Raw genomic sequence first — 25,167 nt, 5'->3', positions numbered from 1 at the left:
ACCAGAGAATAGCTGTTCAGCAATGTATTACTCTAAACTGGCCCTGTTTTACTAAATAGGGCTATTTTTTGTTTTGTTCTTGCTATTGAGAATTGAAAAGCTGAAGTAATCCTTTTACAATTTATTTGAAGTAAATTTGTTTCATTGTTGCCACCTACAATGCTGAAATGTAAATTAAAGATGAACAAAAAGAGAAAGCAAGCAGGGAAAAGTAGATGCACTTAGTTTCTTATTTGGTTCCTTCCTTCTTTCTCCATCTCCTTTTAGGTATTTACCAAAGGAGCAGTCTCCCTGATGTTTGGAATGTAAATGCAGCCATGTCTCAGTATCTGGACAAGAGGTGCTATCAAGATGATGTTCTCCTTCAGTGGCAGAGAAGGGAGTTCTGAATTGCTGGTAAATTCTCTGGGCCCATACAGCAGTCCGATCCTGTTGGCCAAGCACATTCTTTCCCCATAGTCCCTGTAAAGACACTGGGTTGAGTGGATTATCCACATGGCTAGTTAGAGGTAAACCTCTAAGCTTGTGGTTCCATGAGGCAAGGTGAACTGATCTAGTAGTCTACCACAGCTGAAAGCATAATCTTGTTCCTTTGCACCCAGCTAACCACACCCAGTGCTTACTCTGTGTCTGGTCTAGCCCTTGATAGACTCCTCTGTGAACCACTTCAACCTGTTCACCTAGCATGAAAAAGGGCAAGATTTCCTTGAGTTCATAAACCAAATTGTTTCATGCAAATATTTGATTAGTGCCGTGGTTGGTGCAAGGGTGGGACCATGGCAGAGAAGGGAGGAATGGCATAAGAGAGAATGGAAACAGAATCTTTCCCCTTTTTTTGTTTTGCTCAGATTCTTCTGAAACTGCACCATGAGATATAGCTCTTATTTATTTGGGTTTTTTTGTTGACGAGGGAAATAGAAGTGTTAATTCAGATAACTGGAAAATACTCTGTTGCTAAAGGGAAAGGAAAAGGTAGCAGAAGAGCATCAGGGGATGCTTTGGTTTGATATGTGTGCTTCTTGTTTGTCCTGTTTATAGTAAACATTCTTTTTAAATAGGTGCCAAGCTAATTAGGCAAGGTCTTTTCTTCAGCTTAACAGCATTTTTGTGTGTGTCACATTATACCTTTGAAACACTGACTTCTGTATTGAAGGATCAGAAGGCTGGCATAGAAAAAGGGGAGGATGTGTGCCCACATCCTTCTTGATAAGAGAGAGCACTGAGATTGCAAGGAATCTCTGAATTAAGTGTCTGATTGGTCTGATTTCCCTATGTATGTCTTCTTTTTCCATCTGGAAATTTGTTTGCTGGAGGAATTTGAGCCTTTTCTACATTTGTCCAGGATTTATGGATGTTCAGTAGATTAGGCAGGGACACTCTGCAGCTGAGATTCCAGATAATTTCATGTTATGTGTTCAGAACCAACACAGAGCGCATCTGCAGGAAGTCAGATGGGGTTTGGGCAGCATCACAGAAGCCTGCTGTGGAGCTAATATGAGTATTCTCGATAATTCCAACATGATCCAGAAGCGCTGGACTTAAGTATTTTATAATAAGCATGTAGTTTTCACTGTCCATGAAATCTTGCGAAATGTAACAGCCAAACCCCGCTGTAGAGAATTGTGGGAGTGTGGCATGCAGGAATAGGAAAGAGTGGAAGCAAAACTTGTAGTATCAGTATGTGCAGTGAGCCTGGCCAAAACACAAAATATGCCGCTTTCTGTAAATAGAACTTGCCAGGGCTATGTTGAAGGCTGTGAACATCAATTCAACAGCAAGCAGCTTTTCCTGGAAGGTAAGATTTTTTTCTGCTTTTCCACAAATTTTACCCAATTGGCTGTCCCTTCTTTTCAGCAGGTGCACCACATTCTCAAGCACTGGTATGCAGTTCAGTGTGTCTAAACCCTGGGGAACAATATTGCTTAAAGTTTTGCTGCACAGTTTCTGTTCCATGGCACTTCACACATCCTTCCCCCCAGGACCCACCCTGTCTTACTGTTGAAGGTGGTACATAATCAGTAGCAGTCTCCTTCAGTCAGATGGGTGTGCTAATAAGCTAAAGACAACAGGCAAAGGAAATACTATTCAGAGGCCTTGAGATCCCTAGGGCTATGACTCAGGTTTGGGACAGGGTACAAGGAATTTCTTTATTTGGTATCTGTTGCCTTCTCAAGTGCAGTGTCATTGTTAAAAGTGAAAGACTGGTGTACTCAATCCTTTTATCCTTGTTTTTAAGGGTGAGGTATGTGGATCATACTCCTGTTAAACGAACGGAGTCATACAAAGTTTTCCACCTTCTAGATGTAACTTGGCAAAGGCTGAGGAATCCAGAGCTAAGACTGCTGTTGCAGACATAATTAACTCCAGTGCCATTACATGTAATACAGCTACACGGTTCCATGTGGGCCATCCAGTGCCTACCCAGTTCTGTGTAATGAGTTCAGAATACTAGTTCAAGTGTTCTGATTTAGCATGGGACTATATAAATACCTCACAATATCTGAAAAATTTCTAAGAATGTGGCCTTTACAAGATAACAAAGTAGAAGTGGGTGCCCTAACTGCAACTGTAGCAGAAATTACCAGTGTAATGTGGCATGAGAAGAATAGTCATAGTAAAATGATAATTATAATCCTCTGACCTGGCACTGATTTGCAGAAGTATTGTGGCTGTTGTTTCTGAATTCTTGGCAGACAATTGTGTGCATCCTAAAACCATTCCTTCAATCAGATACCACATGCTTTAAGTTTTAGGTTATTTAAAAGACTTCTTTATTTGATTCACTCTTGGGCTAATTTTATAACAAAGGAGAAAAGAACTCATTAACAAACAGAGCAATGTTTTTATACTCTGTGGTTTTCCAGCTAGTGGCTCTTATGAGAGGTAAATCACTTACATGAATGCACTCATATCCACTGTAGAGCTTGTAAGCCACAGCGAGTTTTTGCAATAAACAAATTTTAGCTTTCTTCTGACTGCAGTCAGGACTGAGGTTTGCTAGTATCAGCACACCACATGGGTTGCTCTACTGTTATTAATTGTGAGCAGGAGTTACTGAACAAACTCGAGGAAGGGACTGTGCATTCAGTTTCTTAACTGCTCGCATGCACTAATGATCAAAATGGAATACTGGGAATGCTGCATTTAAACCAAGTCTGACAGGAAGGATTAACTGGGGCAAGCACTGAATTGCACTTGACCTTGAATGTTTCTGAAATATACACGTAAGAGAAGGTAAATATTGAACTGAGGGACATCCTGATCCTTTTATCTGAGCCCACTATATAGCAGGAAGGAGGGGAAGTTACTTTTACTTTTTGCGAATGCTTAAGGATCTGAGCATGCTCTGTCAAGCAGGATACAGAGCAGACTGCAGCTCTGTTCTGTGTCTGTTAAGGAAATGAGCCCCACCTCAGCTAAAATGGGCAAAACATCCTTGGTAAACAGAGCATTGGGCAGAGCTTACACAATTAGCAATTACTCCATGAAACCCCAGCTGGCCACTGCCCAACTTTAACTGAACTTTTATCCTCCCACAACATTTTGTTTAGAAACTATTTTTATTTTTAAACAATAATACTCACTAGCAACACCCATCCTCGAGGACATCAACTGCTCTGACAGCCATCCCAACTGCTGCTTAAATTGGGAACAGCAGATGCCATCTCTCCTAACAGAAATGATGAAAAGTCAGTGACTAGTACTTAATGTCCTATACATCTTCATTAATGAAAGGGAAACAAATTGCTCCTACAATGCTGTATTATTAAACTCGGTCCTGCACAAAGCGTTCCTGACAGTCATTGTGACAATGAGTTCTTCATGATGGAAAGTGAATATGTTGGAAAACTGTCAATCAAGGAACAGGCTGAAGCCCCTAAAATTGTCTCTGTCCTCAGATGGGATTCAAACTGTGTGCCAGAGACAAAAAGTATTTTGCTGATTCCAGTTTACGTGAGCAAGATTATGCCTTAGTTTCCTTTCACCAATCAATCTAATTTTGTAATTTGACAAAAAATATTGAACCTTTAGTCCTCTGCTACTTCCAATAATGCCTTAGAGCAGCTCCTGGGGGTGGCCAGTGAGTGTTAGCAAAATAACTGCTTGCTCTGTGACAGTTCTGGAGTTCAGAGTAGCTGCGTACTTGCCCAGAGTTACTTGAAATAATATTAACCACTGATGGCTCCCCAAATCAAGTACCTCCTACCTTTCCTACCAGCATATTCAACTCTTCACAATCCACAGGCTTCCCAGCACTATTAACTGGCTGGTTACACTATAAGTCTAGTTATATTGCAGCCATGGCCACCTCTCTTTGAAAATAGAATTGAAAGCACCACGTATCAATAGGAAGTGATGTAGAGAAAACAGGATAGAATTTACTTTTGTTTCATAGTCCAATTACTTTGGATACACTGAATCAATGGGGCTATTCCAGCTCTGAGAATAAGGTCTGCTCATGTGAATACGTGCTTGGAATCCCAAGCTCTGCCAATTCATGCTGGCATGACTAAAGAGATTCCTGCTTCCAGCTCTCTGCCTGGTCTTTAGCTAGATGCTATCAGGCCAGTGGGAGGGGTGGCCAGCTAGGCAATGTGTCTGTCCTGAGAAGCTGCAGTCTGGTGTAGCAGAGCAAGCTGCCATAAAGTTCAGTTTTTACTTTCCTGTGAGCAGCAGTTGCTGAGGGCTATGATTCACAGTCCTTGATGGATTTTGACTTCAGCAGCTGAAAAAGTTACTGTCCCATTGTCACTCATAACTCCAACAAAAATTATAATCAGAGCCTCCAATCTAATCACAGGGGGGTAAACTCTATTCTTCAAAGCTGTGAGCAGTATGGATCTGTAAATCATTGCTTACATCCAAGGTCAGTAAAGTCAACTAGACAACGTGTATTTATACGTATATACACATGTGCTTTTAAATACACTGCTGCCAGATAACTATGATCTCCCAGTGAGTGTTTGGTTCCTATATGGCTCTAAAATCATGTTGGTTTTGTCGGCAGTTTGTCAAATCATATACTGACAGTTTTTCACACCAAGAGGAGTAGTAACAGAGCAGCATTGTGGGAAAAGTGATTTATTGCATACATGTTATAAAGGAAGTTGCTCTGAAGAATATTTATATTTATTATTTAAATGAGATCATCTTTTTTTTTTTTTCTTGAGAATGGAATAATAAGAAAATTTTGAATGGATGCAGTTCTGTGTTGGTGTGAGGAGCAATCTTGATTTTTTGTGGGAATGTATCAAAAAAACCCCACTATTGGTCTGATTTAGAAAAATAATTTAAGAGCTATTTTGGGAGTATAGTCTCCAAATTCCTACCCTTTGGGTCTAAAGCAGGCAAATGTCTGGATTTGCTGAATAAAAAATGATGCCAGTAGATAACTGTTTGGAATTATTTTGACTGCAGCCAGCAAATATATCTCATCACTATGGTTGCAAAAACAAACACCCACCAAAGAACTGTATCTGACACAGAGAAAATAATTAAGGGAAATGGAAAAATTTGCAGCCTGTATTAAATTCTTCACGTTCCTTCACACAAATCAGTAGTTAGAGGGGTGAACTCTGACCTTGATGTGGATATTCTGTTTCAGTTCTTGCCACTCTGACAGTAGCAAATAGTGTGAACATTACTTAAAAATAGAAAGGAACTTGAGATGTATCTTCCTACTCAGAACCATTCCATCCCACATTTTTGATGATGGATGAGAGGAGGTTAGAATCACATCTCTGGATTCGAATTCAAGACTATAGTTTTGCTTTTGAGTCCAAATTGAAAATAATTTGGTTTTTACCCCTGGTTCGGAGGTAGTTAAAGATAACAGAACTTGCCAAAAGTACCTTACTCAAGAGTTCTGCCAGTTCAAGTTTAATGAGATCAATGAGATCAAGAATGCAGTTCTATACCACTAACATAAATAATTTCCTATAAAATGTATTAGTATGTTTTTAACTGCAAATATTTTTAATAAAAAATAGCAACAATAAGAGGAAGAAAAGAAAGGATTATATATCCAGCATTAGATATCCATAAAAGGAATATAAAAGTCAGCACAGATTTTAGTATGAGGGGCACAGCTCACATTGGAATGGCTGCTGTCCTTCCTTGTTGATGTGTGGTACAGCTGCTGAACCATTAGCATTTAGAGCCAGACTGAACATGAAATGGATACCACTTTTTTCTGAGCATGGTTGGTTGTAAATAGCCATTCAGCATCATTTCTTCCAGGACCTGAGGTGACCCTTTTTAGCAGGGTGATTTTGGAGAGAGGAGAAGCCAGAGTAAGAAATAGTGCAACTGTTCCAAAATAAGGCACCAGCTTTCATGAATCCAAGCTCTAAGATGAAGATGACACTGTCCCCGTCCCCCCCCAAAAAACCCAAACAACAAACAAAACCCCAGAACATCCAAAAAACCAGCTCTGTGGATAAGAACCTCAATTCCCCAATCTTTTATCTATAGTTTTCTGCCTAATACTGAGCTCAGTGGATCGTTGTTCACTTTGCATGAGTGATTCTATAAAGAAAAGCTATACCAGCAATTGTAATGTCCTTCCTCCTCCTCCTCTGCTCTGGAAAGATCCAGTGTCTCCTAATAGTTCTGAAAGATGGTGCACATCCATGGGACATGCATCCCATTCTTTGCGAAGAAGATGCAATGATGAAATAATACATGTAAAACTTCAAAATACTATATCAATTCTTCCTTCAGAAAAATGTGAGTGTTCCTTCCCCACATGCCATCATTTATTTGGAGAAACTGAATCAGGAAGGCTGAAAGACATGTGAATCCATATCAGTAGAAGAGTCGACTGCAATAAATTCCTGATAATAAGGTTATTATTCCAGATTATCCCATCCAAAGAAAAACACTATCTTACTTAACAGACCTTACACTGAAACCAAATGATATGTGCATACTTACAAAGGTACTGTAGAATTAAGTCATACAATGATGCACTTCCAAAATCTTTTTGGCATCAGTTTATTTAAAATTAAAGGTAGAATTTAATATTTAAATTGCAGTTCATGGAGAGCCACAAACTTTACAGCAAACATTTCCTAGCTAGGAGTGAGGATGTAGTTCTACCTTACCTTTTCTAATGTATTTTGCACCAGAAAATAGGTTGAAATATACTGAAATTAACAATTTTTAACTAGTTTCTGTACTTTGCCTATATTTTTTAGAAAAGTAAATCATATAAATGCATTGTACCCCCCAGCCAGCAGTAAGAGTGACATCATATAAAGGGAATGTACACAACGCCGAAAGCGTCCTGCTGGTTTGTATTAGCTTCCCTGGACAGGCACATCCTGTGTAGCACTAGTTAAGCTTTACCAGTTTGAAAATAGACAGATAGTCTATTTGAAGAAATAGTAAACGAAGAGTTCACTGTGGAGAGAAGCTTCCCTGCACCCAGCAAAGAGAGCGCAAAGCTGTTAGAACATTTCAAAGGTGGATGCATAGTCATTCCTCTTCAGACGCAAATTGGTCAGTGGTCTTTTGGTACAAATTTAACCCCTGCTCAAAAATAGTAACACAGTAAAGAGCGGAATAAGAGGTAAAAGAGATGAAAGTTATTATAAATAGTCTTTTTAAATTACACCCTTTATCCAGACAAATGTTGACATACTTCCCAAAACAGATGGAGAAACTAACCTGGGAACTAAGGAGAAAGTGGGACCTTAGGCAAGGAGGTGAAAATAAATGCTATTTCGTGTTTAGAACAAATGGTGGGCCATGTTCAGGCCTGATAACAGAGACTTCTCACAAGGTTTGTTTCGGTGGGACTTCACCGGGGGTTCTCTGCAGCTGCTGTTACACTAATGTAGAGCAATAAAGACACCTATTTCTTGTTATTAACTGGAAAAAGTTCATTTTGTGAGGATGGATTTGAAAATCTCTGTGCTGAGAAGGGAGCATGGGGTGGCATTTCTCCCCTAGGTACAAATTCAGCTTCTGATACCATTAGTAACAGCTGCATGTATAACTGTGGAGCTGCTATAGATGAAATGAGAGGCAACTTCAATACATTTTCGTTTTCCTTTTCCTTCCTGAAGTCCAGCAGCTATACAATCCTTTCTGAAATATATGTATGCTACAATAGTAGCTAACCTAGTTTTATTTTCATTTCATGAGGTACTGTTTGACTTAATGCTGGACACAGCCAAAAGAACTTTCTATTAAGTCCCTTATAGAATCCCCTCTTGAATCCTTTGAAAGATTAAATTTTTGAAAACATCATCTTATCCTAAATTTCCAATTCTTTTGGCAAAAGTTTGAGCAACACAGTGTTTGTGTGTCTATGGGTGATGAAGGTGACAGCAGTTTAATGGTAACTCATTTAGTGTGTGTTACTTATATCTCTACAGTAGCCAAGTAAGATTGAGCTGATGTCCAGCTGCTGGTGATAATAAAGGTAGTAGTATCATTGTAGTTAATCGATGGGTGCTTTGAAAATTGAGGTCCTAAGGAAGATTAGAGAACAGGAAAAAAAACCAACCTTGTATTTGAACTGTGTATTTACCGTAAGATCTCAACCCGCTAGTAGGAGGTGTATTGAGCAGATGGGTTGGCAGAGACACATAGACAGCTGGTTTTGTCTGGCATACAGGTGTTTAACTTGGCTGCTTGCAGATTAGCTACTAGATGCCAGATTTTTTTGAGGGGATCACCCTGTTTAAGAAGAAGTGGCTCTTGTCCATTCCTATAGCAAGTTCAGTGAATGAGGCAGAGGGGCTATTTTTACTTCCTCCCTACTCACCTCTTTGACACAGTCCAAAAACCCCATTCACCTTCTGCCAGAGTTGGATTTAGATGGGAGAGAAAACAGTCTTTGCAGTTATGGTAGCGTGGTTTTGCCTTTTCTTGTGGTAGAAACAGAAGAGGGAGCAAAACCAGATGTTGCTGATGTTCAATATTCAAACTATTGTTAATGTTTTGTCATTCTTCAGAGAATTCTTTTTGGTTCATTTTTGATAGACTGACAAACATTAGCTGAGCTGTGTGTGCCTTTATTTGAAATAATGTTTTTCAGTAGTTCCAAGATGAGCTAGTACTTGATTGTAAGTATATTAGGATTCAGTGCTGTGAAATTTTGGGGGTTTGTCCAAAAGTTAGACTGCAGAAATAGCTGTATAACATCAGCAAAGACAGTTTGCTCTTTTCCAAGTTGTAGTGAGCCATAAAGTAAAATGTACTTTATGCATTGGTAATAGATATCATCTGAGAATCTTCAACAATGGTGTCAGATAAACGTGATTAATGAAATGCTGTCTACTAGAACACTGAGTGTCAAATGCAGACTTGGTAGGTTAAATAAATTTGCCCCAACCATAATATTGCCATTGGTGTACTTTTCTTCTGATGCTAAGAGTAATTGCAGCTAGAATGATCTGAGACTGCTGTTGAAGCCAAAGTTCTCCTGCTGCATTTTTGTCTGGTATTCCAACCTGACTGCTCTGTCAAGAGCAATCACTTGATTCGTTTTGCAACATCTGTCTTTCCTGTATGGAATCAGATCTCTAAGAGGCTGGGCAACCTCACTTAAATTCAGATATAAACTTCTGACCATTGTAAAAGGACAATAGTCAAATGTTAACCTGACTTTGTTATCTTTAATCAAGAAATATGAATATATGTAGAATGTAATATTTTGTTCTTGCTCCACAACAAAGGCTGGTTTTCATTAAGTTATAAACACTCGAAATGCTATTAAAAAGTTCTTTCTAATACTGTGCTTTATGAATGCAAGTTGTGCAGTCAACTTCCTGAATAGTGCATTGAAAATGTAATTTCTACCATCAGGATGCACTTGGTCTGAAGAGCTTGTTGCAAGCATCTGTATTTTTTGTTAAAGAAACCCGTGTGAAGACTCTGAGCTTGTCAACTTAATTTTTTAGCAATAATTTTTGTTGGCACAGGATTGTAGCAGCAGCTATATTCAGTTAACAGGTAGCTCCTAATACGTATGTGTGTGTTTGTATGCGTATGATTAAATAAACAAACACATAAATGAACATTCTGTATATACATAGTTAATTCTGCAGTAAAGTTGTCAGACATTACAATTTAAAATAAAGGTACTGGACCACAGTGACAGCCACTCTTAAGTACTCTATTTCTATGTGTATGCTTGGTTTTTTAAAGGAATTTTTTTTTTTTTTTTTTTAGAAAGGAGAAGGCATCAAATAGCTGTAGAAAAAGGTATGTGTTTATATTTGAGATGAGCAATCCTGTTATGCTATTTCCAAGTCTGCTTTAATGCAGCATGTTTTCATTATGTTTCAGAGAGATGGCAAAAAAAGGAAAAAGAAAAAATCAATGAAAACGCAGACAGAGCCAAGTAAGAGTGAAATAAAAAATGAATCAAGAGAAGCCTGTGTGTAAGGAAGCAAAGTGGGAAAATGAAAATTTTAATGCAAATAAGTATCTGTGCCAGTCTACTTTTTAGAGACTGTTCTGTTTCAGTGGAAGTTCAGTTAGCAGAAAACCAGGGTTATTAAAACTAAGAAAAGGGAGTCATTCTTTGAAAGTAATATGAATTTAACTGATGGAAGAAACAGGTCCATGAACTGTAGCAAGCTTTATGAACACTAAATATAGTTTGAGATGTTTGAACTGCTCTTTTAACTCTTAAATATCTTGGTTTCTGCTGTGCACTTGTAAATCATGACAGCTCTCCATTTGTTAAATGTGTAACTTAGTAGATTTCTCCTACAATTGCAATGCTGATTTTTTTTAAAGTGTTCTGCATATTCATATTTCTTCCCATGTGATATGATTGACTAAAATCTTACCACTTAATGATGTGTCTCAAGAAATGTTGTGGCATCTCTTGACCTATTATGCAACAGTCCAGTAGTGTTAGCATATTTAGCTATGACATATCTGAGGTATTTCAGCATCTGCCTTTAGAACAGGCACGTAACTGTAAATGAAATACGGTGTTTGTGTTGCATTTTAGACATCCGCATTGCTTTGTCTGAATTAATCAATCTGCTTATATGACATGCTTAGTTACAGCCATGTTACTCTTTTTTATAGGTGTGGTAGGTGCAAAGCTATTACGTAGTAGCCTACAAATTCAGACCAGTCATTGGAATACCATATGGAACCTGGATGGAGTGGTAAAGGTATTATACAAATGTATTGGGTATTTTTGTGTGGAGGTATTGATTTTTGTTTAGTGGGTGGTTATTAGAAATGAAATTTGGAAAAAAATACTGCAGGTCTGGACAAATGATGTCCCAGGTGAGCGGTGCTGTTGTTAGGGCAGTGGCCTGCCTCCCACCTGAAACTGTATGGGTGCCAGGAATCAGCAAACCAGGGGCTTAAAAGAATCAAAGGGTAATTGTCATTAGAAAGGTAAACTGTGAAACGATTGGCACCTTCTTTTCATAGCTGGCACTGGAGACTTCTCCCAGTGAAACCCCTCAGAAGACTGTCATGCTGGAAAATGTACAGCTCTGGGAGAGGGTAAGGAGAACCAGCTTCTCACCACAGTCCAGCACCTTGGAGGAGTTTGCAAGAGTCTATCACAGCCGGAGCTTGTACTCTCAGCCTGAGGTAAATCATGAAAGTTTTCTCCTGAACAGTCATTTTGCTGAGTACCTCTAAATCAGTTTTTGCAGTCATGCCAGTTAACAAGTTGACAGTCAGTCAGCTTAACTTAAAACAGAGAGTGCAAGCTTCACTGTCTTCAGTCTTGTGAGGCTGTTCTGGAAGAGATGGTGTCTGCTCCACCCTCCCTCCCTGAGATACTGCAGCTCCCCATAGACCCCTAACTGATGGCTGTATGCCACAAGTTACACTTCTGAATGTGTCATTACTGCTGTTTTACTGTAGTGACTGATTTATTATGCAAGTCTGTGGTTGCACTGTAATCAAAAATCCATATGGCTTGAGGGAGACAGGATAGGATAACCAGCATTAGTGTAGGGTGGATTTGAACCCTTAGGTGTTGAGCTGTCACCAGAAATATTTGGCTTCCCTTTAATATACTACACAGTAGATTGCCTTCTTATTCTAAGCAAAAAAATGATATTGAATTAAAAGACCTTGTTGCATATTAATGAAACTCAAAAGACTTAAAAGAGGGAAACAAAAGGGCAGTCATATAGAATATGATATCTGAAACAAAAGCCAAGTTAAAAAATTATTAGCTGTTTACTGGCCAAAGAAAACAAGTGTCTCTTAGACCTAACCTGCCTACTCCTTTCCTAAGGCTCATACACCAACACATGGGAGCTCTATGGTGGAAATTTACATTTAATTCTGTTTGTTTTACTTGGCGATTGTATTCCTCCAACCTTATTGATTTCAGCAGTCACTATTTTAATGCTGCACCTCAATAAAAGATATGGAAGAGCACAGTCAATCAGTCCTGCAAAATAATACAAATATTACTTCCACTTAATGATGTGTGGCATTATTCCCAGTGAGTGGCCCAGAAGAAAAGGTTCCTTTGGAATATACTTGACCCATGAAGATCTAATTTCATGTCTCCACAATAGATACAGGAAAAATGTACCAAATATCAGTCATTAACTGACTGATACAACTATAATCTTAATTCTTGATTTAGAATCCATTCATTAATGAACTTGTGCTAATACAGCATTTTTGTGTTTGCAATTTTGGAGGGTAAAGTGACACATGATTTAGTTTTCTTAGAAAGTAAGAATGGCCTTACAGCCCATGTGTCTATCTAGTCCAACTTCCTGTCTCCAGGAGTGGAGCATTACAGACAAATCTGTCATGATTCCGGGATGTACAAAACAGCAATATCAAAAGCTGGCATAAAATCATTTTGCCATCCAAGGTAGTGAGCCAATGTTAGACACATATGGTACTAAGGAAAAAAGATTGACCTTACCAAGAGAGCAGGGGAGCTGATAGAAGATAAGGAGGAGCATATTTTCACCAGTAGGCAGAACTCGCAGCAGCACAGGATCCCTAGTTTGTGCCTCATCAGGCAGAAGGATGGCAAGGATGGCAGAAACAAGAAGATTGTGGCCAATGGGGTAGACAATAAATTGCATGAAGAGTTCAAGTAGCTGGAGAAAATCCAGGAATGTTGAGAACATTATTACTTCAGGAGCTATATCACTGAACATCAGTGTGTCCAGTGTCAGCAACAGGGACCTGTTGAAAAAAAAGTATCAGGGAAGAACAAGAACAGAGCAAGAATATATGATACTTCTGCCATGTACTCTCCTGTGTTTCAGCTATTTTTAGTTCAGGGGATTTCCTGAACCCATGGTGGTTTGTCTGTAGAGGAACCCTAAAGGATTTATTTTCCAGGTACTTGTTCATACTTGTCACAAACTCACATAAATTTCTTGCATCCATGATGTCCTTTAAAAATGAGTTTCATTACTGCCTGTTGCATGAAGAAAACCTACACTTTTGAACCTGGCTCTTTGTATCTTTGTTTGTTTATGCCTGGTTCTTGTGTTGAAAGAGACCGCAAACAGTCATTCTTTATCTAACTCCTTTATGTCCTTAATTATTTTGCAGCCTTCTCCTCTTTATCCATTCTGAAGATTCCCAATCAGCCTAGTAATTTTCTATGTGAAAGCTCTTACAAATCTTTAATCATCCTTGTCACCTTTCTTAGAATATTTGCCAGTTCTAACATATCTTTCTTAAGATGAGGGGACCAGACCTGCACATATTATTTAGGGTGTGGATGAGTCGTGTATTTATATGGTGGCAAAAAGATATTTCTTGTTTTGTTCTCTATTCATTCCTGATTCCTCTTTCTTAGGCTTTTCTATGAGAATTTCTTCTAAGAGAAATGTTGTTTGAGTGTTTTGCAGAGAAGAAAGTGAGAAAACTGGTAAGTATTTTGGGCCTACTTTGAAAAGCTTGGAGCATAAGACTTAGATACCGTTATTAGCCATGTATTCTTCAGAAACCACATAGCTTTCTTTCTGGAGTATGTAATTTACCTGGAATCATGGGTCCAGTTTTCAGGCAGGCATCTGTACTTGAGTATGTGTATTTCCAAGGTCTGTTCATTGATACATACAAATCTTTTAACAAAATGATCTTCACTTTCAGCTCAGTTGGTTTCTCCCTTAAAGAAATGTCATATACATTTTAAACCTCTAGCATTAAATAGAAATCTAATGTAGACTGTAGACATTATGCTTGGGAAATCTGTGTACTTAATGTTAGCTAACATGTGGCTTACGCAGCTCTTTTAGCTCCCTCATGAAATGGCAAAAAAAAAAAAAAAAAGACAAAATTTTCTTTTAACATGTTCATTATATTCCACGGGATGTTTGGGAATAGGAAAACACTATATTATTCTAATCAAGTCTATAAGTTTTCTTCCATAATCTGTTTGCTGCTACTGGGCCCTCGTGGTGAAATCATGTCTGTTACCACTTCCTATGTCTTTTTATGTTCTTTTTTCTTGTCCCTGTTTCTCTCAGACAGACCTAATTTTTATCATGTTATTTGCTTAAATTAAATTGTCTTCACCACCGTCATTTCTTCAGAGCATAAACATTCAAGCCAGGTTTACCTAGTTAGCTTATTTAAGAGTAATAGTTTATAGATGGAGTAAGGAGTTTGTCAGGCTAATTTATTGAATTTCCACAGCGAATAACAGTTTTGGCTAGACCTTGACCAACCCTCAGCAAGCCAATTTAGGACTGGTTTGGGGTATGTCTATATTATTCTGTGAATGTATACTTGAACAGATTTTCTGTAGCTCTTTGAAAGTCTGGCCTCTGTTTTATAGAGTTCACATTTTTTTCAGTTGTGAAAACAGAAGAAAATGAACTAGTATTTACCTTGCTCCTTCACATGCCAAACATTTCAAGTTGAAATAGTTTCTGTATTGTCATGACTCATTCAGTCAGAGAAACTTAATGTACTTTACTCACATGAATGTTTTAACCATCATAATACTTTTGTGAACTAGTTAAGTGTTATTAACCCCATTTTACAGCTGAAAAACACAGAGATAAGAGAGATAGAAACCACACTTTCAAAAATGACCTTTAAAACACATAAGTGCAAAAATTCAAGAGCCACTTTTTGAATTTGGATGTTAGTCATTTTGCCAGTGTCACCTAGGAAATTTAGCAATTTTGGTAATGCATCTTCTGAATCTTGCTTTTCAATTTTATTTGCACCTTAAACATATTGTTTCAAAATGAAAATAAATGTATACTTTACTTCACTAACAGTCAGATCTACCAAGAATAAATAATACAATACTGACTTCATCGCGCTAGTAAGTGCTACGCTCCAGCCGTTTATTTAATAGTGATGTTATTTATAGAAAGCTCCTTCATGTGATGTTGTTGCCAGTAACACAGATGTCCCTTGAATGCACTCTATTTTAAATAAAGGTGAAAGGCTAAGAAAAATATAAAAGAACCCACGTTTAATATTTGAATTCAACAATAACAAGCAGGGTGTGGCCACTCCGAAAGTGTGGCTTGTCGGATGCTTGGGAGAAGGGAAGGGTGGGAAAGCTCTCTGCTTACCAGTTCCACAGTCTCGTTAGTAAAAACACATCTGACACAGTGATTGTGGCCTGAAAGATACAGTGAGAATGGGTGGTGCTTTCAGTTATTGCAATGAATAAAGTGTCTTGCTAGTACTTTGAATGTAGCCATGGAATAAGCAGTTTTACTGTCATTAATGTACTTTAATATTTGAGAAGTTGTGAATGAAAACTCAAGAATTGTCACCTGCACGTTTAAAAAAAAAAAAAAGGTTACCTTCTTTAGACTGCTTTTTTCCCCCCAAGGAGGCTGTGAGGCTCTTCACATAAAGCTTATCCTGGAAGTTTCTTCTTCATGCTCAATTTGCTGTACTTAAACCGGACACTGTGATATTTTCAGTGTTTAAAATGAGACTTACAGACTGCTGTTTACAGAAAATGCTCTCTCCCATTTGACAGTGGTTTGATAGTAAATTAAATTCACAGGAACGTGGGTAGGTCAGAGACAGAAAAATGCACATTTTACATATGGATAATCATCCCTGGAATAACATGAAGTTCTTGTTGTTTGGGGTTTTGTTGATGTTTTGGAGGCGGGTTGTTTAGATTTTTGTTGTTGTTTGGTTTTGTTGGGTTTTTTTTAATTAGAAAGTAACAATCTGAAGTTTCTGTGAACTGAAATTTTAAGGCTTAAATAATATGTATTTACCTGAAATCATCTTAATATAAGCTAGAGGCATCCTAGCCCTGGAAAAAAAATCACATATACTTCCACCCAGAACAGACTTCCAGTAACCCACAGTCACCCAGAACTTGCTCTCCAACATATGAGGTCACCTGGAACAGGCACTTGATTTTCTGAATTCTCCTTTTATTGGGGTTTGTTCATTTAGTTCTGATTCAAGAGGAGTTAGAACCTAAGAAAAAAATATTAGTGTGGTATAAAATCACAGCCAATGTGCTTTGCTATTCCAGAAGACTCTACCAAGTAACTTCCACTCTGTCTTATCTAGCTAAGAATAATTTTATTCTGAGAAAAGGGAGTATTTTTCAGAGTGTGTAGCATGGTTGAGCGTCTGCCAAAAACCAGACTGTTCACTCCTCCAAAAATGATACAAGCAGGTTGTAGTGAGCCTAGTATGTGAGTCTAGTACCTAGACAGATTTTGTCTGGGCTCATTCAGCACATGGAGGATATGTTTCATCTCATTTCTTCACAAGCTGAACGCACAAAGCCCTTTCATTTATTTTTCCTGACGTGTTGTTGTGTTGTTCAATACTGCATGTCGTTTCCCCTGACTTTGGAACAAGCTGGTAGGGCTGAGCAAAACTTTCATTTTCACGGTTACAAGGAAAAATGAGATCATAAAAGAGAAAGTTAACTACCAATAATGATTGGGCTCCCTGTACAGCAATGTCAAGCACACCTGAAGTAAATGACTTTGTTAAGGTCTGCTACCCAGATACTATGCAGCTATTTCTGTTGTTTTCTATACCTTGCACAGGTACTGGGAAGAAAGAAAAAAAAAAAAGCCTCCTACAATAAATTCTCACCTAGTCTTGGGCTGTCAACTTGAGAAAATTAGCAATGCTGCTAATGGCACAAATAACACTACTTCCTCAGCTGAGTTGTCTTCTAATCAATCCCGGAAAAGATCAAACCACTTTCCAGAGATAAGCAGCACTAAGAAACTTGCAGGGAAACTAAATATTACAACTTTTTGATCCTGCAGCCCCAATAGGGAAAAAAAAAAAAATCTGCAGCCAGCTTAGAGAAGTTTATAGTGGTTCTGGACTGAATGGTAAGTGCAGGAGTATAAAACCTATTGCAATCTTCAACAGGAGGCAAGCTTTACTTGAACAAAAACAGACCTGTTTCAGAGTTTGATATTAGTTGAACTATGAAGGTAAAAGGAGAACAAGCTGCATTTCAAAGACTTTCAAAAAGTGCAAAAAGCTTGACTTACCACTATTTTTTCATCTCTGTGGTTCTCTTCAACCTGGCACCCATGTTAGCAGCTAGGTATCAAGCAAACTTTTTTTTACACTGATCCAGCAAATGTTTGCTTATCAGTTTGTTCAAATTGCTCCATAACCAGCACCTGAGAAAAGAAGTAGGGACACATCTGAACCAAAAAGTAAATCAATGATGGGAAAGTTCAGGAAATGCAATGACGACAGAGGATCCTGAGAAAATGAGAGCAGAAAACCTGCCGGCAGAAGCAAGTCCATCATAAATGTGGGACCACAGGGGCTCCCCCTTCCAATAGAGTCTACTTTGAAGGTGTTAGCAAATAATTTATTTTAAGACTATAGCTCTTATTCTTGTCAAGGACTAACTGCAAAGCGATCACAGTTCCCCTGAATTTACAGCTAGCAAATCAAAGGTCTTTTCAAATATACCTTATCAGAACTGGGACTGCTGCTTGCTTGCGACTGACTCAGATGAGTGGCATGGAATTACACATCGGATCTTATGTCTTCTGACATCTTTAGTGAACCAAGATGTCTGCAGATGCTTAGGTGCCTGGGCCTCAAAATTAATTTCGACAAACAAGAGTGCCAGTAAAATGTGACCACTTAAATTATCCTAGAAAATTAATGCAAAGGGGAGAGGAGATGAGTAATCTCTGATAACTGAAATCTAAACTATCGTTAATCAACCATGAGTTAGCTGTGAGTCACAGCACATCAAGGGTGCAACCATGGGCCTCAGGAGATCTAAGCTTAGTTTCCTGCTCTACCACAGGTTTCACTCTCTGAAGCTGGGCAAGTAGTTTAATCACTTTTGGCCATCTCCAACATGGGCCTGATAATCTCCAACTTTTTGCCTCTGTTGTCTCTCCAGACTAAAGGCTCCTAAAAGGTGGCAATCTGTCGCTACAGTGCCTAAGCTCTGTACAGCCTGGTTAGACATGGGGCGCCTTGCACACTGGCATCTGGCAAACACCATGACACAGTTCATAAATAATTATATTTTACAATAGCCCTTTTTTTCAGTTCCCAAGGAGAAGACGTAACATATTGTGTTAAAGGAACAACTCTCATCTGGTAATATTAAAAATGTTCTGAACTGCTCTCTAGTCACCCCAGAAGTCAGATGAAGTTGTAAAATCCCTTTCAGCAAGTTGGTGTGATTTTAACATAAGTTCAGGTCTGAGCTTGGAAATGCTTCCTCTGAAGAGATTTCCTTTGAACAACTACATTACAAAATGAACTTCTCAAAATGATCATGGATCTTTCAGGGTTTCAGGTTTTGTTCCAGTATTTATCAATGCCTTTTGGCTTTCTAGAGCCTTTCTAGCTTGAGTTCATAATTTGAGAGGGGAGGAAAAATTCAGCTATTGCAAGTACATTAATGCAAGGTGATTTATTGCATGTGCACTGCAAAAATGACAGCAAGGACTCTCTGAACTGTCCAAGCACAGAGAGCTGTTTCTGTCAAATACTTACGGTATGACTGGACAGATACTCAAACTGAGATCTTTGTTTAGTAAATATTGGATATTCCCTAGTCCTTTATATCCTGTCGTCATTTCCTTTGTACAGCTTGCAGCTGTAGTTTCAAGCCAATGCACAAAATTCATTGGTTAGGCAGAGTTTCATAAGTGTGTTTAACTATGTAACAGAGATCTTTTCTGATGTTTTTTCCTCTCAAAACTCCTTCTTGGAGTTCTGTAGCCTGCATCCAAACTAGCCTACACCGACATCTTCTGTGTATGTCGTAAACAGTAGATTCATTCGTTATCTATTTAAGAAGGATGAATATACTGTAATACACATATAAATTTATAAATACAAATATATGCATATATGTATAAATATATATAAAAAAGTAGGGAACTTGGCTGCCATTTAGTCAGTTTGTGGTTTTGGAAAACCACAGGCTCTAGGGTGGAGGTACCCATTGTATTACATTAGCTATTTTCTCACAGTTTAAGAAGCAGCAGCTCAAAACACTGTGGTCCAGGCAGTAAAGCAGTTTCTCGATGTAGACCCATGCGTCTCACCAGACCTCTGAAAAGAGGTGGGTGGAAGGGGTTGCTGGCTAATTCATGAGCAGTCACAGGGCCCTGTGTGTTGGGCAGGAATGGGAAAAGGGGGAAATTGTGTAGTGGTGAAGCTTTGTGATAAGGAACATACACTGAACTGTGTGAAACGAGTGGAGGGTAGGAGGACTATTTACCCTGGGTCTTCACAGGACTTGCTTTACGGTAATGTCTATGTATGTATTGGTTTTCAGTGCAAAGAGTGAAACCAGCAATATTGCAGGGTATTTTTGTCAGTTTTGAGTTGTGGGCAGAGGACATGAGGTTTGGATTGAAATTTTCCTTTTTTTCCCTCCCAGTTAATATTGAAATAGATTTTTGTGGTGGTGTTAATTTTTTTCTGTTATATTGTCATCCTCCTGTATGTTTCTGCTCTCTTGAGTTGAATGTGCAAGTGATTAACACCAAGACAGAGTTAATTAATTGAATAGTAAACATCTATGTTAGGGCTGCTGCCCCTCTCAATTTTCACTCTCTTTTTCAGCTCTGCCAGAGCTGTGTAGGGCTAGACAGGAGAGGAGTTTGGATGTTAACATCTCTAAGATAGGAAATGTATTGAAACTGTAAGCACCAGCCAAGTATGCCATTGAACAATTCTTACAAGGTAGCATGTGGCCTAGAGGTGGAAGACAAGCCATTATTTTCACTTTTTCCACCTTGTAGAATTTATATGTGCTTCAAAGCCACGGGGTGAAGCTTGCAAATTTTTGAAATATTTAAACTCAGCATCTCCTGGGAGTTGTTCTATAAATGATGCCAGAAAGGCCACTGAAAAAAACAAAGTAAAAAAAACCAAAAAAACAACCAAAAACTTAGGTGAGGTAGAATTCACACCCAATTCTCTGGAAAGACTCCCAGCCTAAGCGTAGCAGTCCTGAATGGTTAGTGCTCAGCAGGCAGCATCCTAGTTTCCACCCTTACCAACTTAGATTGTTGTGATCTTTCCAGAGATGTTTTTTTCCAGTGTTAAGACAATGGAACAGCACAAGCTTTCACAAGTATGGAAGGCAGAGCCTCTGTCTGAAATTAAAATGATTCTTTTGACAGAGTAGCAGAAGAAAGATGATAAATAAAATTATCACACCAAGGGAAGCAATACATTTGCAGTGTCCAGGGTATCAAACCAATGATTAGCTCATTCAGTTTCAAATTAACTTCATTAGATTTTGTAAATGTAAAACCTCTTTTGAAAAATTACTTCAAAACTGAACATTACTCCAGAGAAATGGCTGGAATTTGACCTCTTTCTAATAGATTTAATTTTTTTCCCTTTTACTTTAATCCATCACGATGTCACTAATAAATACAATAATCTGTGTCTTCTGCCAAAATACTTCATAAAATGTTATCTGTCTTCCAGGGGGAGTGAGGAGGGGAGTTCTCTTTGTTTAAAAATGAAGTGAATTAAAAAATAAAATAAAGCTTATATAGAACATGTATTTTATGATTAAACAATCTTAGAAGCCATGTTAAGAATTAAGAATTGTTTTATTGGTCTTTCATGCAAAATTGTTCTTGCCAATTCATTTACACTGCTAATTATCTTGCAGAAATAAAACTGCATCATGAAGGCTCAGATCCTGGATCACAGCCTGCAGCTTCACAGTCATATATCTGCTTGTGGGAATTTTAACACAATATTCCCCCAGGTGCTACAATTGGGTCAGCAGCTCTCCTGGGAGCTCGAGCATAGACGTGGCTCTGTGGGAGTTCGACAGCTTTAGCACTGCTCACAGCAGACGCCATCCGGGGTACAGGAAGGGGATATCTATTCATTTTCTCCAGGCAGTTTATGGAGTAGAAGCAGATCCGTATAATGGCTTTTCTGCTCCATAGTTCCCCAAGGCTGTTGCTCAGCTGGAAGCAAGGGTTTGTGAGTCAGCAGTCTGTCTCTGTCCTTAAGGTGTCAGTACCCTGTATGTTATCTGGGCGATAAAACTGTAAAATTTTTGCATTCAGCTTCATGATATGTGGTGGTAAACATACTTCACTGCCATTTCCAAAATAAAATGTTGTCAGTGTAGCAAGAAGGGTAGCTCTAACAGCAAAGAATTTGAGGAGTAATTTTTTCTTTCTTTCCTTAAGACACTGTAGATTGAGCTTTTTCTGTGTTTTCTGGCTCTCCCACCAATTTCAGTTGCACTAGCAGGGTTGTATTTAGTTTGCAAGGTTCAAGGTTAGCCTGAGGTTGAGCTCAGGCCATGGTCAAGAAATGTAAACATGTAAAAGGCATGTGATATGAACACACTTGGGAAATGCCATATGCCTCCTCCCCATCGTTGCTAGTGAAAGGCCACTGGTATTTTTTGTGGTGAATCCTCTAGGAGAGAACAGATAAGCATCTAGACAAAACTGCAGCATAGCAAGGCTCAAGCTCAGATGAGAGTTTATCCCTCGTCTGAAAGCCTTAATTGGGCAAACCTTACATGGGACTGGTGTTTGCAGACTTACTGTTTCTGCCTGTTTTTTGTGAATCATGGAAAGAAACATCATCTCAGTTCACTGAGATGTGTCTAGGCTGCTTTAACATGTTTATAGTGGCTCGTGGGGTATGTCTGCATTTCATAGTAGAGATACCTGCCCCGGCTACACGCAAGCTTTCTCCAGAGCCAGAAGCAATACAGCTGTGTCAGTGCTGCTTTGCATAAGACTAATTGCCATGTGCTGATATGTCTGTGTGGCCATGCTCTGGGCAGCACAATCCTACTGCCTTGTTCAGGCAAATGGGGGTAACTCCCAAACAGTTCTGCCTTGTGGAGCACGAAGCTTTGCTGTCCTCATGCATTCTTAGGATTTCTCCTAACTTCAGTTTCTGCAAATGCTTCAGCTAATTGATGCCTTTCATTTCAACAGGACACAAACTCTCCCACCAGAGAAATCAGCCCTCACTGTTGCTAGCGGTGCTGAACTATGGTCATGCAGTGGAAGAGTTAGGGATCTCCCAATAACTCAGTTTCTGATAAAAGAGACTAACATCCTACAGTCAGGTATGGTGCAATGCTCACATTCTTGCTCTAGAGGTCCTATTCTGAAAGCCCAAAAAGCCCAGCATCACACCGGATTGCCCTGGAAGCCCCACCATTTACTGGGAATGGCTGCTCTCAGTCCTTTTCTCCCCAGGTACCCTACTAACCAGAACTTCTCTCCTTTCTGCCTTACCACTTCCCAGACAGCATCTGCTCTCCACCAATAGCGTGTTGTATGGGCTCTAAAAAGGGAAAGAGATAAATGTTGCAAATCTAATAGAAGTACAAAATTCACAGGACTATTTTTTTGTACATCTTTCACTGAATTCAGCTTCAGTTGTATTGCAGTGCCCAATTTCCATAGCTGACAGGCTTATTTAAGGGACTCAGTTCCACAACCAAGTCTCCTATGCAGCATGTGACTGACTGGATGGTACCCCGACATGTAAATTTTCCTTTGAAGAACTGGACACCCATCTCTAATTCTAAAAGTTTAAATTTAGTTTGCTATTTTTGATTTGGTTTCTCTTGCCTGAAAATTCCCCTGGTAAAAACAGTGCTTGCTCTTATCTCCTTTCCTGCTTCCTCAAGTGTAGTGGGGACCACACACAGGTGGGGATGGGGGAAGGAAGGAAGAGAGAAGAAACTTGTTAAATTGGCTTCACTAAGTTCTTTTGGAGGATACACCTTCCTTCTCTCTATGCCTGGCTTTCTCTCCCTCTTTCTCTACCTTTGCCTACCTGAGCAGTCCCACCTGTCACTTGCAGATCATGTTTCTTGTAATCAGCTCTTCACATCGTGTGTGTACAGATGTATATATCATGTTAACAGAGCAAAGTCTTCAGTCTTTGTCTTGTACACCTTTTCACCAATACAGAGAAAAGAAAAGTGTACTTGTACTACTGGAGCATGCAGGACACAGAAAATGAGCAGCACGTCAGGTTAAACCAATTACAGTTCTGAATCATAAGGATGATGTGTTAACGGGGCTTTTCAAGCAAGTGACTTAGCCTCTGACTGCTCATGGGGATGCTGGGTGGTATAATGATAGAATTTTCACATGACCAGAATTTCATTACATCATTTGTTAGTATATAGAATATCACAAGGGAGTTCTACTTTATTTAACATAGTAACAATGAACAGCTGGCTGCATTACAGTCCTCTGTGTCAGCAAGGATACAGTCAAAATATATTAGTCTAGTTTAAAACATTCAAATTACATTTTTGTAGGTTGGCCAGTATGCACCATGAATGAGCAAAACAAGGAAAAGACAATTCAATAGTGGAAATAAAATGTCAAACATAATGACAGCCTGAGCACTATGCAGAAGAAATGCTGGCATGAAAGGTGTTAGAGGGATTTAACCTATTTAAGGGGCATAGATTATAAAGATATCTAGTTTCCAAGACTGCTCTGTTGCCTAACAGCACTTTAAGCCAAGAGTCATATATGACACAATGTTTATGTCACTATTCTGATAAAATTATGATTTTACTTGCCTGAAAATTCCAGTGTTAAGAATGTCAGCTATTAGCTCCTTTTGTGCCTCTGTGAGTTTAGTAGGGACATTTGATCAGTCCCAGCTACTGGCATTGCCTGGTCTATTAGGGTTGTTCTGCACCACCTCTCCTCCCTTCCCCTCCAGCCGTATCAGAAAGCATCATTGCTGCTGCAGCGAGGTCACTAGACTTCTCTGCCAATTTTGATATGTATAATATAGAGGAGTCTAGAACCATCTGCACACTAGCACTGTGTGATGTGTCACAGAAGCTGGTACGTGCAGTTACGGCCTCTGTAATGGCTAACAGACTATGCTACATTAGCCTCTTCTTTCTCATTCACTCCTGTGTGGCCTTCATCAAGTTCCCTAATTTTTCTGAGTCTCAGCTCACCAACTAGAGAATTAGGTTTAAGCACGATTTACTCATGTGTTTTGACAGATGGACAGAGTTCTGTGATCTATTCCATAGCATAGAAATATAAATACTCTGCACAAACTCCTATTCTCGTGGGATTTTTAGTGAAGTTTACTGAAGTATATACAGTGTTATACAAGTTAATAATAGGAAGAAGGGGACTTAGATGTCACTTCTTGCCAGTTTGTGGTATTACCCACAGACCTTTTCAGACTGCTTTGCAAATGTAGTTTTACAAGCTGAAAAGGACATTGTGTTCCCACAGTTGCTATAAAAGATCTTTCTGTGATATTAAAACATGGGATTGACAGGAAGCTTTCTCTGATGATTGGCCTGATTTTTTTTCCCTAAGTATGTTTGTTTATACCTTGGCATTTGTATTTCTCTAATAGTCAATAGAATAACACTGTCATTAGCTATTCTTGCCATTAGGCACAACTAAACATATTCAGCATGTCCAGTCTTACAGTAGCTGATTTCTCTGGGCATCAGTTGTTTGCATTGCTTTTCTCGGATATATCTCCAGCTCACCTGTTATTCTGCTTTGCAGACAGATGGCCAGAACGAAGTAAAGGTTTCCAGAACTGGCCTTACAAACCATTGAATGAACAACCAGTTGGGGTTTTGTTACACAATTAAATGTAACTTAGTCATACTCAAATGCCCAGATGAAAGGGGATTCAAAATTGGGAGGGAAAAAAAGAAAAGCAAGATGCAACAATAGCCTTGGGGTATCAGCTTCTAAGAAAGTT

General features: G+C 38.9%; 1 long non-coding RNA gene across 1 annotated transcript in view; it reads left to right on the top strand.

Moving 5' to 3' along the window:
* The first annotated feature begins 274 nt into the window (after window positions 1–274).
* The window catches only part of LOC128150998 (uncharacterized), a 43,917-nt gene continuing 19,024 nt past the window's right edge, over window positions 275–25,167 (top strand). Inside the window, exons 1-5 of the long non-coding RNA XR_008238256.1 lie at window positions 275–396; window positions 11,059–11,147; window positions 11,416–11,580; window positions 13,784–13,855; window positions 22,383–22,516. This is a non-coding gene — a long non-coding RNA (uncharacterized LOC128150998). The remainder of the gene's footprint in view (window positions 397–11,058; window positions 11,148–11,415; window positions 11,581–13,783; window positions 13,856–22,382; window positions 22,517–25,167) is intronic.

The sequence above is a fragment of the Harpia harpyja genome, chromosome 14 (assembly GCF_026419915.1).
Source record: "Harpia harpyja isolate bHarHar1 chromosome 14, bHarHar1 primary haplotype, whole genome shotgun sequence".
In the NCBI taxonomy this organism is placed as follows: domain Eukaryota; kingdom Metazoa; phylum Chordata; class Aves; order Accipitriformes; family Accipitridae; genus Harpia; species Harpia harpyja.
The sequence above is the reverse complement of the archived record's forward strand: the minus strand, read 5'-3'. Positions and strand labels throughout refer to the sequence as shown.